Genomic DNA, 808 nt, shown 5'->3' with positions numbered 1-808 from the left:
TCTTATGAGTTATTTTTGTGAGATGAGATCCAATCCTCTGATAGGTTAATATTTCCTCACCAAACCATCTGCTGATCAAACTAATTGACGGTGGATCCACCAACATTTCCATCTGTCAGTCATTGGCATTTCTCAGACTCAACATGTTAGGTCCTAATCACCTAGCGTTAAAGTCTTCCTTTGAGTGATAATACGAGTTGGCACTTTCTTTGCTACCTGTATTCCACTTTCTTTGCTTTCAGGTCAAACCTATAAAAGTTAGGACCACAAAAGTCCCCTCTCGATTCCTTCCATGAACGAGAGGTCCACTTTCAAATTGAACGATCAAGCCTGTAAAAGGTAAGATCATCTCAAACCTCCCACTTTCACTGCTTCCTTGGTCAAACCTATAAAAGTTAGGGCCACAACCAGATTCTCCTCTCGATTCCTTTCATGAACGAGAGGTCCACTTTCAATTGAGCAATCAAACCTATAAAAGTTAGGATTGTCTCCAACTTTACTTAGTCAAACCTGCAGATAGTTAGGACTAAGATTGAGTTATCCTTTTCGATAAACGAAAGACTTCCATCTTTTCCTTTTTCAGCCAAACCTATAAAAGTTAGGGTCAAAATTGGAATTTCCCCTCAATAAATGAGGGACTCTTTTTGGATCGAATGACCAATCCTATAAAAGTTAGGGTCGTTTGAATCTTTCCGATTCTCGGAGTGGAGATCACAGTCTTAGTTTCATCATTTCGGATTCTGGGGGTGGAGATCCCACCTCGAGTTTCCTTTCCGACTGTAGATAGAATATAAAATTCTTCCTTTTC

This window comes from Asparagus officinalis, chromosome 2, assembly GCF_001876935.1.
Source record: "Asparagus officinalis chromosome 2, Aspof.V1, whole genome shotgun sequence".
Classification (NCBI taxonomy): domain Eukaryota; kingdom Viridiplantae; phylum Streptophyta; class Magnoliopsida; order Asparagales; family Asparagaceae; genus Asparagus; species Asparagus officinalis.
Note: the sequence above shows the minus strand (reverse complement) of the source record.